Source organism: Entelurus aequoreus, linkage group LG05 (genome assembly GCF_033978785.1).
Source record: "Entelurus aequoreus isolate RoL-2023_Sb linkage group LG05, RoL_Eaeq_v1.1, whole genome shotgun sequence".
NCBI classification, from domain to species: domain Eukaryota; kingdom Metazoa; phylum Chordata; class Actinopteri; order Syngnathiformes; family Syngnathidae; genus Entelurus; species Entelurus aequoreus.
This window is the reverse complement of record NC_084735.1, coordinates 39505560-39523195: the sequence shown is the minus strand read 5'-3', so window position 1 is coordinate 39523195 and position 17636 is coordinate 39505560. Positions and strand designations below refer to the sequence as shown.

At 37.9% G+C, this 17636-nt stretch overlaps 1 long non-coding RNA gene across 3 annotated transcripts; it reads right to left on the bottom strand.

Annotated features, from left to right (window-relative positions):
* Positions 1-52: 52 nt before the first annotated feature.
* On the bottom strand, positions 53-5028 carry LOC133650619 (uncharacterized). 3 transcript variants are annotated; one of them, XR_009826265.1, is made up of 4 exons: positions 4684-5028; positions 3467-3726; positions 2707-3097; positions 53-521 (listed from the first exon to the last, which is right to left on the bottom strand). It is a non-coding gene; the product is annotated as an uncharacterized LOC133650619 (long non-coding RNA). The 3 variants fall into 3 exon arrangements; XR_009826264.1 differs by having other exon boundaries at positions 53-3097; positions 3467-3769; XR_009826263.1 differs by having other exon boundaries at positions 53-3097.
* Between the last annotated feature and the right edge of the window lie 12608 nt (positions 5029-17636).

Genomic DNA, 17636 nt, shown 5'->3' with positions numbered 1-17636 from the left:
TAAACATAACAATTACATTATGAACAAATTAGCATGAATTACTTGCCTATTTTCAAGAGGACTACTTCGATTCGTTGCTTTTCTCGCAGGATTTTTTCGAACTCCTTCCTACATCCATCACATGGCGTCCATGATTTTTCTGCCTGCGGTCGATATGAGATAGTGTCCTCGACAGATGGGTTGCCTGTATCTCTCCTGTCCGGTGCCAGGAAAGCTGGGTTTTTTTTGTCAGGTGGATTAACCCAGCTAGCTTGCCAGCTAGCGGGGTGTGTACGCCGGGTGAAGGACCAGAGGTGTTGTAGACATTTGGTGATGGGCCAGCGGTGTTGAAGTCATGCAGTGATGGGCAGGATGCATGGTCTTCGTAGGGAGATGGACCTTTGATGTTGAGGCCATACGGTGGTAGGCTAGATGTATGGCCCCCATAGAGAAATTGACAATTGACGTGGAGGCCATACGGTGATGGTATGGCTGTATTGCCGCTGTAGGGTGATGGACCGATGGTTCCCTCTTTGGTAAACCTATCATGAAATTTCATTGAACCATAGATTACCATTCTATAAACCCAACTTGTCCATATATATATATGCAATATCAAAAGAGATGAGAAATACTGAACTACAAAAAAATTACTGAATTGACCCGCATTTTAACTTCCAGCGGCCAAAGGAGAACAAGTATTTAATAGACTGGTGATTCTGTAAAATATAAAACAAAACAAAAAATGACATTGTATGATTTTCAGGTAATGTGCATTTTTTTCCTCTTTTTTACCTCATTTATCTGAAGTATAAAATATGGATTTCATGCAATAAGATGCACATCAATTACTTTAAAAAAAATTCATAGAATGTGATTTTACGGATTTTTGTTTTGGATTCTATCACTTACAATTGAAGTGTGCCTATAATGATATTATTGTTAATAATAATAATAATAATAATATAAGTAACAGACCTCAATCTACAAAATCAGCAGTGCATAAATTATTTGTTCTCTTTACTCTATGATGGACGTACCAATAATGAAAATAAATGTACCATGACCAAAATTTACCATATCTATAATCGTTCTGTACGGTACTCCTAAACAGAAACATTTCACATCAAACACAAAGGAACTGGACCAATACTGAAATCATCTTGACTGCAAGGAAATAGACAACTCACTTAGTCAACAATACCAACTAAGAGATTATGACAGATTTTTTAATATTAAGTTATACATATTGACTATCACCAAAAAGTTATTACTTTATACATCTCAGGATTATTTATGAAATGTACAATTAAGTATAAACTGTCAAACCAGTACTTATATTTGGTTTAAATATGTTTTTTTAAACTATTGCTTATTGAGATTTCCGCCCTACATCCTTTATTTCACAGAGGAAGTACAGGCATGTGAGCAACCTTTGACAAAAGAAGAGGAAAATTCACAAAAAAGAGGAAAATTTCTATCCGCACGTAGTGCTCCCATGCAAGCCCCAATTATTGTTTTAAAGAATCAATACTACATAGCACTGGGGCAATAAAACAATAAATATACATCGCGATAGACACATAATCATATCAATATTAAATGTGTTCGATAAAATATTCGAGCAAGCAAGATTCGCTGCATTAGGGAACCCAGCAAACAGAAAACAGGAAGTGTCACTGAGCAATGGCAGGGACATACTATAACAGACAATCAGTTAACAGTATTTACTGAGCAATGGAAGGGACACACCAACAGCCAATCACGAAACAGTATCAACAACAAGTAAGGTAGCTCGATGATGCTAATTATGCTAACTAGTAAGCTTGTTTTGGTTTCCCTGTCCTGAAAATCAGTGCGGAGCAACAGCAAGTACCTACGGCCGAGGCGAGCGTTCCACAAATTTTGTTAGGATCCTATTTTTTGATATTGTTTACTTAATTCATCCATGGAACTTTTGTTATTGTTGAAAGCTCCGGTCGGACAGGTTTCACGGGACACATTTCCGGTGTTGTGTGTTGCTCTGAGAACCCAAGAGTGTTTCATTAATGCTCTATTGCTGATAAGAAAGCAAAGTTAGCTCTGTTTTTTGACACTCATCCTTCAACTCCCATCCTTACACTAGTATTTATATTTCTATATATTTTTATTTATATTTAATTTTAAAAAATGCGGAATTTATATTTTGACGTGAAACTGAATGTTTAAAAACTTAGATTTCTTCTATTAAGAAAGTATATATTGTGTAACATTTTTTTTTCCTCAACAAAACTTGTTTATAAGATTTCAGTGTGTGTTCAAGTACTTCTTGAGCACATTCATCAATACTGTGATAACCATTGTAACCATGACATGAAATGTTCATTTTGTTACTCCCTAGTTTTGACACATGAGATTGTAGAGTGGATATTTACACTCTATGAACATTTTGACCATGGTTAAAAAGTAATAAAATGATGGCAAATAATTGTTTTCAGGGTCAACAAGTTCAGAACTTTTAATCCTGAAATCAAAGTGGATACAGATGTTGGGTTTTGGGCAATGAAATACATTAAATATTTGTATTTGTCATTCACATACTATTTACTGAAACAATTATTTGATGGCAGATAAAATAATATGTCAGTTAATGCTGTTTTTTTGGTTTGGAAATTTACCAAATTTGATTTTATAAAGAGTTTTGAACTTGTAGCCCCATAGGCATGAGGTAATAAATGTCAAGCTTACCCATAGGGTGGTGGTGGTCCAACAGTGTTGCTGCCTGTTACAAGTGCCCCGTCACTTGATAGATTCAGCGCTGTGATATTATCATGTCAGACAGTGGGTTCCGATCTACTGTAATGGTGTTAGACCCTGATGTTGAGTGTGATGGCTCATTGGCTTCCAACATATTTAAAAATGACTCCTGCGGAGTTTGGCAGCCTTTTGGTGACTGAGTCTGATCTTTTCCTGAAATATATTCAACAGTTGCCCTATAAAATTTACCATCTGACCACTTTGCTAAAACAGAATCTCCTGTTCTAAGATCTAAGATCTGCACAGGAGCTTCATATCTTGACAAAATGTCTAAAGATTTTGCCGGTATAACCGTCCTCCCATCTGACGAATGCCAAACACCCTGAAAGAGAGAGTGCAAAAGAGAAAGTGTTTAAAATGTTTTATTTGAGTATACAAATTTGGACTGGTATTTGTCACCTCATTTGGACAACAATGTTATGATTATTTCCTCTCCCCATCCCTATATGCATTTTAAAGCATATACAGTAGGATGAGCTTGCCCATCGCTGTCTTAGAGGTGTGTGGCCTCATTACAATTAGGGTACTGTTACCTAACTTCCTTGGGGCGACTTTCCCAAGGTGGCATTCTCAGCTGTTCTTTAAATACTAAACAAACTAATAAAGTCCTGTTTCCAGTTTGTTAGCTACATGTTACTCTGCAATTTGTTGTATCCGTAGTCCGCTTTGCCACACATACATAGAGACTTACCAGATTGCTCACTTGGGGGAGGAGATTTATGCAGGTCCTTCATTTTCTTTGTGGGAACTCTTAACCTCTTTTTTGTTGTAATTTTCTTTTTGTCCATCCTGTTAATGAAAAAACAAATTTTGGATCACAAACTGGGGATAGGTTGATTGGCAACACTAAATTGATGCGAGTGTGTGAATGTTATCTGTCGATCTGTGTGGACTTGTCCAGGGTGTACCCCGCCTTCGCCCGAGCGCAGCTGGGATAGGCTCCAGCACCCCCTCGACACGGAAGGGAAAAGCAGTAGAAAATAGATGGATTGAACTATAATATAAATGGAAGGTATTTACATATATGGGGTCACTCCATATGGATGTTAACTATTTGGGTGAATCATATTTAACTTCTGTCAAAAACAAGTAAACAAAATGATTGTTTATGATCGTTCTAGCTATAGTAAAAAAAACTCAACCCAGACAGTTTAATTCTTATTTTAATTCTTATCTATTTTGGGTTACGGGGGGATTGATGGCACCTTTTTATAATAGGGTACATATTAAGAAAGTTATGGCATTTTTAACAAAAAAGGTCATGAATAAAATATCGAGCCCCAATGACTTTGTATTGAAGAGGTTGACCATAAATTGGTGCATTTTGACCAGGTTAAGACAATCATAACTTTTTAAACACGTATCACAGGAAAATGATTCTTATATCACGTAACTAGTCTTAACAAGACCTGTCTGATAATACTGGTTTCATTTAAATGAATGAATGTTTCAAATTTTACAAATACAGCTACTTTATTTTCCAATATATATGCAGTTTATAAAATCAATAGCATGATACAAAACATACTGGCCACTGCCAACGAATAATCAAATGTACTGCTGCTTTCAAAATGGCGGAGCAAATTTGTTAATCATTGAACACTTTTGGATGTCATCTCTTATTTATTACTAGCCAGCCATACCAATAAAATGCAGCCTGGACCTTCTTTGTCGATTGTTACTTTACCTACAACAGTATAGTAAAACATTTTTAAGTCAAACCCCCAAATTAATATGCACTGTAGAATCAAATTGTGAAGGTCATTATGTATACTAACATTACTTGTTGGGCAGACGCCATTAGCGTTACCGCAACCTCCTAAAGGACCACTCGTTGTCACAACAGTTAAATATTTTCACTTCACAACATTACATGGTTGACCAACTAAAAAATATTAGGATACTTACCTCTCCAAGTCTTCTGTCGCAAGCGTTGCGGTCGTCGTTTCCAAAAACTTTCCCGCTTCTTCTTCTCTTTCTTCTTCGCTTTCTTCTTCTTCCTCGTTTTAGTTCGAGGTTGGCGCACACAACGTTAAAATATTACGCCACCTACTGTTTTCCCGCTTCTTCTTCTTCTGACATTGATGGCAAACAACGCGTCATGTCCGCCGTTGTCTGATAGAAGGCGTGAATTTTCTGAATTGCCTTCCTTTGAAAGTTACACATAGCTATTTTCAGATGGACATATAAGGAGAAAATCAACTTTATCTAAATTTTGAGATGCGGATCTGTCTCAACAACATTCTCGCGAGATTTGCTCTTCCTGGAAAACACGCATGCGCATTTAGTGGGCGGATGTGATGTGATTTCGATTGGAAGAAACAATTCTGCATCGAAGGAATAACGACTGAAAGTAAGTAATACCATTTATTGTTTTGGTATTTAAATTACTTTAACACACACGAGTTAGTATTTTTTAAACTGCTGTAACGTCACCGTGTTACGAAAATTGAGCTATAAATGCTGCATTCAACGGTGCAACCACCTTGCTAGAAGCTATGATACTGTAATAATCCCAGGAATGCAGGCTCATACGACTTCTTTGTTTGTCTTGTCTTTATTGCACAAGATGTAATTTTGTCGGGAAAAAGGTTAGACTCTAACCCTTTTCCCGGCAAAACTTGAACCACAACTCCCTATTATCAACGTCACTACCCTATCCCTCCCGGAAGTCCCGCCCCCCAGCCAAAGTCATTGGCTAACACCCCGTAGCCAGCCGCTACAATACTCACCTCCACCGAGTTGAGTTGAGTTTGAGTTTATTTGCATCGCAAGTGATAAGATACACTTTATACATCCCATAGTGAAATAACAATGATAGAAATAAATGTACAGAGAACATTGGAAGTGTAACAATATAAATAAATAAATAAATGGGTTATACTTGTATAGCGCTTTTCTACCTTCAAGGTACTCAAAGCGCTTTGACAGTATTTCCACATTCACCCATTCACACACACATTCACACACTGATGGCGGGAGCTGCCATGCAAGGCGCTACCAGCAGCCACCAGAAGCAAGGGTGAAGTGTCTTGCCCAAGGACACAACAGACGTGACTAGGATGGTAGAAGGTGGGGATTGAACCCCAGTAACCAGCAACCCTCCGATTGCTGGCACGGCCACTCTACCAACTTCGCCACGCCGCCCCAATATAAATTACTGAACAAACACTGCTTCAATATAATATCGAGTTTTACATTTAAGAAGTCACACTGTATATTCCAGCAAACTTTGTCTGTATTTACATAGTATTGGAGTGTCGAAATGACAAAACGAAAACCTGGAAAACGATGGAGAAGAACTGGTAAAGAAGTCGACTCAAATAAACGATCAAGAAGGACTGTACAATTGGTGAGTAGACTGGCACAGTGGTGGTGCATTAAGCTGGCAGCAGATATAATATGTGATACTTTATTTTTCTTCCTGCAGTCATTCCGTCCTGCAGCCACCAATGTGAATGTGGAGACTGATGAGCAATGTCTAAGTAAGTTATATGTATATGCGTGTTCTTTGTTTATGGACGGCGTGGCGAAGTTGGTAGAGTGGCTGTGCCAGCATTCGGAGTGTTGCTGGTTACTGGGGTTCAATTCCCACCTTCTACCTTCCTAGTCACGTCCGTTGTGTCCTTGGGCAAGACACTTCACCCTTTGCCTCTGATGGCTGCTGGTTAGCGCCTTGCATGGCAGCTCCCGCCATCAGTGGGTAAATGTGTGTGTGAATGGGTAAATGTGGAAATACTGTCAAAGCTCTTTGAGTACCTTGAAGGTAGAAAAGCGCTATACAAGTATAACCCATTTATGTGAATTAGTTCTGATTGAGATTTACAGACCAGATAGATGGATAAAAAGCTGTCCACAGTTTGTCAGGAACAAGCATGGAAATATTGTTTTCTTTTACCCTGAATACAGTAGCATTACGTATGAAGAATGAAACTTGAAATATGAGTTATCTCAGCATGTGTAATTAATCTTCTTTGAACTTTTTCATCTTCAAGTTAATGCTGGTAAGTAACATCAGATCATGATTAGGGATGTAACAATATCAACATTTCACGGTATTATATTGTCACAGTGTTAAAGCCACGGTAAGATATTGTTACAAAAATGTTAAAGTGTGTTAAATGAAGTGGCAGGAGTGTTTAGGATAAACACACTTCCTGTAATTGAACACAAACATAATGTTCATATGTTGTAGTCCTATTTATTATTATAAACAGGTATTTTAAGTGCAAAGGAATGGTGCAAAATCATCCAGAATTTCAAGTAACACACAAACACAAACAAAAACCAAAACTTTCAAATAAGTGTCTTTAAACTGACATAAACAGTAAACATTCAGTGTAACAAATGTAAGACAATAATGTTTCTTCTGCCAAGAAACTATATTGTGTGTCTGGTAAGGTTTTTTTTAATACAACTTGGTATGAGTTTGGATATGATTACTTTTTGAGCACATTCAACAATACTGCGATGATAATGCAAACAGTGATCATTTTGGTCACAGTAACGGTGATATGACATTTTGATATTGTTACATCACTGCTGTTTAGTTTAGTGTCTTTAAACTTTTAACTTCCTAAGAAACTGTCCTTTGCAGTGGACATTTTTGTATTAGTTTGTAGAATACTGATTCTTAAGAGTTACAGGTAACTAATAATTTGACTTTTAATCATGTAAATACCTCACAAATGGATATTTTCCTTTGCTGGCGTCTTGGTTTCACGTCAACAATATTTTCCAAAAACGGTTCTAACATATAACTCATTCTAATATATTATTCATATTCCCTAACTTATTGTAGACATCGTGGTGTGTAGTGTCGGCCCATTTCTTATTTTGTGCATTTCCTCTGGTGAGCTGCAACGGCTCTGGGTCGACTTGGAAATGGTCGGGATGAACGTGGCATGCTTTACCTTGCAGTATGCAGACTTTATTTTAGTTTAATCTAACACGGCAGTTATAGGCACAGAGATATTTCACAGCAACAATTCCTCGGATCTACGAAGCACCAACGTTCCCGTCACTCCTGCACACTTCCTCTATATAATGTCCCCTGTTTGAACTGTGTTGTCCCACACTGCGCGGGTTATCATGGGAGATCGAGTTTACTTCTCAGATCAGCCCACTTAATATTGTCAGGAAAAAACACACTGACGAGAGATCTCGTTTGATAGTGTCACACATCACGGCATTATTGTGAGAATGTTGAAGCCAAAATAACGCAATATTTACAATAATGTTGCATCCCTCGTCAAGATCCTTTCTCATAGGTTTGGTTTGCTGCTGTGTATTTACTAATAATTGGCATTGTTTATCACTGAAGTTCCACACTTTCTTTTTATAGTGTGTGTTGTATTGTTATGAGTTACATTTAATACTGTGGATTATGTGTTACCACAAACACAGAAGATATGTAAACATGAACTATAATGCGATCAAGATGTGGGGAAAAAAGTAATTGCATTCCATTAGCTGGATTTGTATAATGTGTTCAATTTATGTCATCTTGCTTCTTGTTTTGCATGTTTTCTTCTTTTTTTTAAATAATTTTAATCTTTTGAGTTTTTTGGTTCCTCTTCTTTGTGTCAGGAGGTAGCAGCAGGGGAACACTGCAGGAGGCGGTGCCTCCTGAAGGAGCCCAAAACACTGCTCTTCAAATGGAACACATCCAACCTCCAGGTGTCCATGCAGGATGTACCACTCTGGAACATCAAGCCTCTCCCTACCTGCCAGGTACACCCACCGTCTTCTGTGTCTGACTAATGTTTTGTTGTGAATTTTGTCACAAAGCAAATCCTGCTAAAATATGACACATTTTTGAGTGTAAGAATGTGAGCGATATGCTGAGACGTTATACGTTTTATCCTTGTGACAAAATGTTATAAAAAACCTTTAATGATTTTTATTCTATTTTAATTTCAGCACATGAAAATATTTCTACTTTTGACTCTATCAAAGACAATGGAAAACCATTTTCCAGATCAGCCCTCATAGATCCTCCTGATGGCCTAACAACTGAACTACATGTCGATGCTGAGTATGATCCATCTCAATCATTTGAGGAAGCTCTCCCTGATATGGGGGATTGGATGTACAATGACGGACATACGTTTAATGAATGATTTGAAAATAGTTTGAGTGAGGAGTGTGCAGAAGAATCAAATTTCTAGGACACAACAGACAAACCAATATATGACAATGCATCAGTAACCGTTTCAGAGTGCCTTCTGATCATCATGGGTTATGTAAACTGTCATAAAGTCACTGATTAGGCCCTAAGCGATTTGCTCAAAATGTTCAAGTTGCTTTGTCCCGATAGTCTGAATACATACTGCTTAAACAGTGTACAGAAGTTCAAAAACTTTTTTTTATCCCGCTCTTCATCATCGCCTATTGTATTACATAAATACTGCAGTAATTGTTTTGGGCCGTTAGAAAGTAAACAAATAAAATGCCTGTCTTGTGGGGCCAGTGTGTCAGAAGAAAGATCCTCATCCTTTATAGAGGTTCCAATTAAGGCTCAAATAAGGTCATTGTTCCTCAAGCCAGGTTTTCAGGAGAAGCTTAACTTTAGATTAAGCAGAAAGAAGGCAGATGCTAACAACATTGAAGCTATATATGATGCAGAAGTTTACAAACAGCTTGTCGATAGGGGTAGTCCTCTTAGTGACCCTAAAAACATCTCACTTACTTGGAACACCTATGGGGTACCTATTTTCAAATCTTCCAAGTCTTCAGTGTGGCCTGTATCGTCAATGAATTAAGCTTCATGGAACGCACAAAAAGAGAAAATATGATATTTGCTGGACTTTAGTATGGGGATTCAAAACCATCCATGGTTACCGTATTTTTCGGACTATAAGTCGCAGTTTTTTTCATAGTTTGGCCAGGGGTGCGACTTATAGTCAGGAGCGACTTATGTGTGAAATTATTAACACATTAGCGTAAAATATCAAATATTATTTAGCTCATTCACGTAAGAGACTAGACGTATAAGATTTCATGGGATTTAGCGATTAGGAGTGACGGATTGTTTGGTAAACGTATAGCATGTTCTATATGTTATAGTTATTTGAATGACTCTTACCATAATATGTTACGTTAACATACCAGGCACGTTCTCAGTTGGTTATTTATGCCTCATATAACGTACACTTATTCAGTCTGTTGTTCACTATTCTTTATTTATTTTAAATTGCCTTTCGAATGTATATTCTTGGTGTTGGGTTTTATCAAATACATTTCCCCAAAAAATGCGACCTATACAGTATATGTTTTTTTCCTTCTTTATTATGCATTTTCTGTTGGTGTGACTTATACTCCGAAAAATACGGTACATTTTTGAGACCACTAAGTGACACACTGAGTAAGCTTGCAGACAATGGAATTATTGTGCAACCTGCAGAGTTGACATGTGAACCTTTTGTGTGTAAAGTGCTCACCATTGCTGGAACATGCGACTTGCCTGCTAAAGCATTAGTCCTTAATTCAGTGCAATACAATGGGAAATTTGGATGTCATAAATGCGAACAGCCAGGAAACCGGGGAAAGAGGATACACCCATGTATTTCCATTCCAACATAGAGATCCAAATGGGCCACTGCGCACCAATTAAAAGTTTGTACTGGATATGAAAAATCGCAAATGAAACCAAAACCATTGTCAAAGGGGTAAAGGGTCCCTGTTGCCTGAGCAAACTTAAAATGTATAACCTTATCAAAGGCACGTCAGCCCTTTAGCATGGCAAATAATACCAAAGAAATTGACAGGCGATTTCAGGAAGACTGTCCTCCATCCTCAACTACATAGCCTCGATCAGTGGCATCTCACAGAATGTTTTTTAAAGCATCAGAATACCGGGATCTTTTGCTGTTCTATGGACCATGAATTGATTAACGTGGACCCCGACTTAAACAAGTTGAAAAACTTATTCGGGTGTTACCATTTAGTGGTCAATTGTACGGAATATGTACTGTACTGTGCAATCTACTAATAAAAGTCTCAATCAATAAATCAATCAAAAAAACGGTTATTTTCCGTGGAATTCTTGCAACAATGTACTACAACCATTTCCTTCTACTAAGTGAAGCCATTTTCATTTTGTTGATGGACTCTATATCGGTTGAACAGATCCATCATGCAGAAAAACTATTGTGGAATGTTTGTTCTCAAATGGCTACACTCTATGGTGAGCGTTACGAAACTGCAAATGTACACCTTCTTGTGCACCTGGCAGACAATGTCAGGGCCCTTGGTCCATTATGGACTCATTCATGTTTCCACTTTGAAGACAAAAATGGATATTTGTTAAGGCTCATACATGGTACTCAAAATATACCTATGCAGATGTTAAATGCAGTCTAACTTGTGCAGTCTATTCCTGTTATTTCACAAACTATTAACCCAAGGAATGTCATAGCTGAATTTTACAGACATATGACTAAAGATGATAATTTCTGTCAGGAAAACAAAGATTTGTCTAGGATTAAACTATATGGAGCATCTAGTGAACTTCCATTGGACACAGTTCACCTCTCTGCATTGCAAATACTGTACATGCTGGTCACTGCATCAATTCTGGAACAGTAGGCATCTTTCACAGGGCACACGTTAAGATAAATTATCTCACATCAAAACACTATGATAAAGGTAATAGAAGAAACAATTTTACAGTTTTTTTTCAAATGACAGACAAACAAAGTATGAACAGATTGATTTCTTCTTTACCATAGCACAATCATGTGCCAAATGGGCCCCCGTTCGTGAATTTAAACATGCAGGTTTTTCTTTGCTGCAAGATTGTGTAACAAATGGTACATGCAGTCATGTTATTTCCCTATTGGAAACCTCTGCCAGTACAGTAGTATCCTTGGATGACATATTGGGTAAAGTTGTTTTCCTTGACTTCACATCTATGCCTGGCATTGTGTTTGCAGTTCATTTCCCAAACACACTTGAAAAGTTTTAACTAATTAAGAACTGAACTGGCCTAAGAAGCCACAAATCAAATATTAAATCATTGTTATAAATGCTCTGAAAATACACACCGATGTGATGTTGCCGTGGATGCTGTAAAAGTCTGTAAATATGTACTGTATACGGAGTATCATTTTTGATTAAGTTTTTGCATTGTCTGTAATATTTCAGTGGCCAATATATTCAATCAATCAATCAATCAATGTTTATTTATATAGCCCTAAATCACAAGTGTCTCAAAGGGCTGTACAAGCCACAACGACATCCTCGGTGTCGAGTGGGTCTGACATAATATTGTGAAAGTCCAACACATCAGCGAAAGTCCAGTCCATGGTGGGGCCAGCGGGAACCATCCCGAGCGGAGACGGGTCAGCAGCGTAGAGATGTCCCCATCTGATGGACAGGCTAGCGGTCCACCCCGGAGCAGAGTAGAAAAGAAAAGAAAAGAAACGGCAGATCAACTGGTCTAAAAAGGGAGTCTATTTAAAGGCTAGAGTATACAAATGAGTTTTAAGATGAGACTTAAATGCTTCTACTGAGGTAGCATCTCTAACTGTTACCGGGAGGGCATTCCATAGTATTGGAGCCCGAATAGAAAACGCTCTATAGCCCGCAGACTTTTTTTGGGCTCTGGGAATCACTAATAAGCCGGAGTTCTTTGAACGCAGATTTCTTGCCGGGACATATGGTACAATACAATCGTCAAGATAGGCAGGAGCTTGACCGTGTAGTATTTTATACGTAAGTAGTAAAACCTTAAAGTCGCATCTTAGGTGCACAGGAAGCCAGTGCAAGTGAGCCAGTATAGGCGTAATATGATCAAACTTTCTTGTTTTTGTCAAAAGTCTAGCAGCCGCATTTTGTACCATCTGTAATCTTTTAATGCTAGACATAGGGAGGCCCGAAAATAATACGTTACAGTAATCGAGACGAGATGTAACGAACGCATGGATAATGATCTCAGCATCGCTTGTGGACAAAATGGAACGAATTTTAGCGATATTACGGAGATGAAAGAAGGCCGTTTTAGTAACACTCTTAATGTGTGACTCAAACGAGAGAGTTGGGTCGAAGATAATACCCAGATTCTTTACCGAGTCGCCTTGTTTAATTGTTTGGTTGTCAAATGTTAAGGTGGTATTATTAAATAGATGTTGGTGTTGAGCAGGACCGATAATCAGCATTTCCGTTTTCTTAGCGTTGAGTTGCAAAAAGTTAGCGGACATCCATTGTTTAATTTCATTAAGACACGCCTCCAGCTGACTACAATCCGGCGTGTTGGTCAGCTTTAGGGGCATGTAGAGTTGAGTGTCATCAGCATAACAGTGAAAGCTAACACCGTATTTGCGTATGATGTCACCTAGCGGCAGCATGTAAATACTAAAGAGTGCAGGGCCAAGAACTGAACCCTGGGGAACTCCGCACGTTACCTTAACATAGTCCGAGGTCACATTGTTATGGGAGACACACTGCATCCTGTCAGTAAGATAAGAGTTAAACCAAGACAAGGCTAAGTCTGACATCCCAATACGCGTTTTGATACGCTCTAATAAAATATTATGATCAACAGTATCGAAAGCGGCGCTAAGATCAAGAAGCAGCAACATAGATGACGCATCAGAATCCATGGTTAGCAATAGAGCATTAGTCATTTTTGCGAGGGCTGTCTCCGTAGAGTGATTTGCCCTGAAACCGGATTGAAAAGGTTCACAGAGATTGTTAGTCACTAAGTGTTCATTTAGCTGCTGTGCGACAATTTTTTCGAGAATTTTCGAGATAAACGGTAGGTGGGACACCGGCCGGTAGTTCACCATGAGGTCAGGATCGAGGTTAGGTCTTTTGAGTAGAGGATGAATAACCGCTTTTTTGAATGCTAGAGGAACAGTACCAGAGGAAAGTGATAGGTTTATAATATTTAACACTGATGGACCTAATAAAACAAAAAGCTCCTTGATAAGTTTCCCAGGAATTGGGTCAAGTAAACATGTTGTTTGTTTTGTCCCATTTACACATTTTAACAATTCCTCCAATGTTATTTCATCAAAGAGAGAGAAACTATTTTGGAGGGCAATGTCCGTCGTATATACCGTCATATTTGTGTTAATAGAACCCAGTTGTAGCTGAGATGCATTGTCTTTAATCTCTTTTCTAATGACTTCAATTTTCTTATTAAAGAAATTCATAAAGTCATCTGCTGAGTGGGTGGAGCTACTGGGAGGAGTCCCTTGTTGGGTTAGCGATGCTACTGTACTAAACAAAAATTTAGGATCATTTTTGTTGAGGTGGATGAGATTTGAGTAATATTTAGCTTTAGCTGAGGTAAGCATGCGTTTATAAGTTATTAAACTATCACTCCATGCTTGATGGAAAACCTCAAGTTTAGTCGCACGCCATTTGCGTTCCAGCTTTCTACATGATAATTTCTGGGCTTTAGTTTCTTCTGTAAACCATGGGGTACGCCTTTTAGGGGCCCTTTTTAGCTTTAGCGGTGCTACAATATCAATGGTGTCGCGCAGGGCGTCGTTAAAGCTGTTAGTGAGGTTATCAATAGAGCCCACATAATTTGGGAATGGTGCCATTACTGAAGGCAGTAGGTCAGTAAGAGTCGTCGTTGTGGCAGTATTAATGTTGCGACTGCTATAGTAGTTATTATTATTATTATTAGTTTGTTGACAATGAGTCAGAACTTCGAATTTTATAAGGTAATGATCGGACATTACTTTAGTGTACGGGAGTATCGTAACTTTAGAGGTGGTGACACCCCTGACAAGCACTAGATCTATCGTATTACCGTTGCGATGCGTGGGTTCATTTATTATTTGTGTAAGACCACAGCTATCAATTATAGTCTGGAGCGCCACGCATGGAGGGTCCGATGGTCATATTAAATGTACTTTTTTTTTAAAAACACTATCTTTTTTTATGAATATTTAAGCCTACTACACTACTGTATTTTAATATTAGTCCTTATCATGGTGGTTGGAGAGCCAAATGTTTTCTGAAGTGGTACTTTGTGAAAAGAGTTTGAGAACCATTGCTCTAGAAAGTTCACAAATATTAAAAGGTCTTAAAAAGTGTCTTGTGATCATATCAGTATTGTTTGGGTTCAGTTTTAAATCTCACAATTGTAGTCACTGAGTTACTGTACATGGCGTGTGTATAAGAAATCAACAAATTAAGTAGAACATTATGTAAATAAACCATATTACAAACCATATATCCATATTGCCTGAATTAATTATTTTCTTCAAATGTTGGCATGAGATAAACTGGAGTATGATTGAGGTATAATTAAATTGTGCAAATTAAAATTTATTTTAAATTTATTTTTCCTAAGATAGAAAAGAGGCATATCTGACAACTCAAATGGTGAGCAGTGAGAGACAAAACCAAGTGTATCTCTCACTGAGACATCATTGAGACATATTGAAACCAATACTCATCAATTTTCTTTTTGCCGAAATAGAAAAGAGACATCTGAGAACTCAAACAGTGAGTAGTGAGAAACAAAACCATGTATATCTCTCACTGAGACATAATTGAGACATATTGGAGACCAGCTCATTCATCTCTCATTTTGGTCTTAGTTGAAATCGGGAAAAGAGATAACTGTGAGACAACTTTGAGATCTCTCACAGTGCTCACTGTGAGCCTTATTTCTCAGGAGATACATCTGAGAAGAATGAGAAAACTACTTTGGTCTCGATTAGTGCTCTTTTATGTCTAGGAAATGTATATAAGACATACATGAGATCTCATCTTCAATTTTGCTTTGCTATGGGTAATATTATAATAATGATAAATAATATTATCACGCATTAATATCTCTTAGCCTCTAATGCGTGGCCAAGAGATATTTATGCGTGGCACGCATTGAATGTCTCTGCTGCATTGGATCAGTCTCCTGTCTTTAACAGGCAAAAGCTTCCTAACCTTACTAATGCCTTGCATCGTCTATATTAGATATATAACAACGGGCCGGTGGCGGGTGGGTGTGGTTTTGATAAAATGTTGGTTCGGGTGGATGGCGGGTGGATGACAACTTTTGTGATGCGGTTGCGGATGAACTAATTGCCTATCCGTGCATCTTTAATATATATATATATTATATATACTGTACATATATGTATATATATATATATATATATATATATATATATATATATATATATATATATATATATATATATATATATATATATATATATATATATATATATATACAACGTTCATCAAGGGTTTTGAAGATGTTTTAGAGGGCTTTGAAGACAACATAAGGGACTCTCTTTAGCTGCAAATTGCAAGCGTTTTGTAAATCGTTACAATCCTAAAATACAATTTAAAAACCTGTGCGTTCTTGTCTTTCATAATGATTGTAAATGATCCCAAAAAAGTGTAGTTCCCCTTTAAGTCTGAAAGTCCTGTGTTTGAGCTTGTATATTTAATGCTCCATATTGGCAGCCAAATGTATTCATTTATTTAGCAGAGCATTAAAATGTGTTCTTGACTCTGACTTGTTGATAAGAAAAACTATTCTGGCTTCTGCTCTGAAAAGAGACAATAGCAACTGCTAGCTCACGTTTGCCCCCACTTCATCTCACATCTTGGTAAGTCAGTGTACTACAGCGACTCTCAGTATGATTTTTTTGGCAACATGTTCACATACCGAATAAGCCAGTATGCCATGCCCTTAGACTCAGCTAAGCAGGTAGGAACGCCTTGTTGCAACAGACTAGGCAGCCTCATATCAAGTATGGGATCAGGAACGATTGTAATCATACAAAAAATACATGCATAACAGTTTAATGGACAAAAATAATAATTATCATATGATTTTCATAATCCTTTTTTGTCCCTGGTGTGCAGTGAGAGAGACGTCGGCTTCTTGAGTGCATGTGCGACTACTGCATACTTGCCAACCTTGAGACCTCCGATTTCGGGAGGTGGGGGGGGGGGGGGGGGGGTGGTCGGGGGGGGGGGGGCGTGGTTAAGAGGGGAGGAGTATATTTACAGCTAGAATTCACCAAGTCAAGTATTTCATATATATATATATATATATATATATATATATATATATATATATATATATATATATATATATATATATATATATATATATATATATATATAAAAGAAATACTTGACTTCCAGTAAATTCTATATTTATTTTATTATATGTATATATAAATAAAAGAAATACTTGAATTTCAGTGTTCATTTATTTACACATATACACACACATAACACTCATCTACTCATTGTTGAGTTAAGGGTTGAATTGTCCATCCTTGTTCTATTCTCTGTCACTATCTTTCTAACCATGTTGAACACCCTCTCTGATGATGCATTGCTGTGCGGCTTGGAACTTACAAGCGTATTTCTTCATCTTACTCGTCGTCGGCGTCGCCACGGCTGTATCTTCCTCGTTCTTCTGCTTCGTCTCCTTGTTGTGTGCGCAGTTGTGCACTGCACTCTCTAAAAGCCGTAGATGTTATTGTCACATATGCATGTACACTAGATGGCAGTATTGCCCTGTTTAAGAGTGTCACAACATTGCTGTTTACGGCAGACGAACTTCTTTACGGTAGACGAAAACGTGACTGCTGTTGTTGTGTGTTGTTACCGCGCTGGGAGGACGTTAATGAAACTGCCTAACAATAAACCCACATAAGAAACCAAGAACTCGCCCTCGATCATTCTACAGTTATAACGTCATTGGGCAGGCACGCTGTTTATATTGTGGGAAAGCGGACGTGAATACAGGCTGTCCTTACTCAGGTACGCATGGAAATTCAGCCGGAGCTGGAGGCCACACCCCCTCCAGCTCCAGCTGAATTTCGGGAGATTTTCGGGAGAAAATTTGTCCCGGGAGGTTTTCGGGAGTC